The sequence below is a fragment of the Arachis duranensis genome, chromosome 4 (genome assembly GCF_000817695.3).
Source record: "Arachis duranensis cultivar V14167 chromosome 4, aradu.V14167.gnm2.J7QH, whole genome shotgun sequence".
NCBI classification, from domain to species: domain Eukaryota; kingdom Viridiplantae; phylum Streptophyta; class Magnoliopsida; order Fabales; family Fabaceae; genus Arachis; species Arachis duranensis.
The window spans coordinates 54,222,904-54,223,547 of NC_029775.3; positions in this window are offsets into that span (position 1 = coordinate 54,222,904).

Below are 644 nucleotides of genomic sequence, written 5' to 3' on the forward strand. Positions count from 1 at the left end.
GCTGGCCGTGCCACAACAAAATGCTGCCCTGCCCTCGCGGAGGGCAGGGCAGTGTCTCCAAACTGAAGTCCCGCATTCGAGACATGGCAGAAACACACGCTACTCATTTTCCTTGGCTTTCTTGGCGCCATAATGAAGCCTAGTTCCTTGCTTCCTCATTGTCCCGTGTTCAACTCTTGTGGCACACATTGGTAGGCATTTTCCTTTGATTTATTTTCCATGAAGGCCCGATACTGCCCTTGAGGAGGGCAGGGCAATGTTTTGATCTTCTTGCTTCCAAGGCACAGATTTGTGCTCTGCCCTTGTAGTGGGCAGGGCAGAGTTGCCTTTCAAGCTTTGTTCCCTTATGTTGCCTTCCTAGAGGGCAGTATGCCCTTGTGGAGGGCAATGCTTGCTTCCTCCATTATGCGCCACGCCTTTTTCTCCTTGGGCCACGCTTCCTTAAGCCACACTTCCTCTTTTCTTCTTTTCTTCACCTACACGCTTTTCTCTTTTCTTCTTTTCTTCACCTACATTAAACCAAAACAACCACTCCAAGTATCACTAAATTCACAAGGCTTATAAATCAATTAAAAATCAATTAAATTTAGCTTAAACCTCATGAGTTAATATTAATTTCATGGTGGTTGTTTGATTTAAAGAAG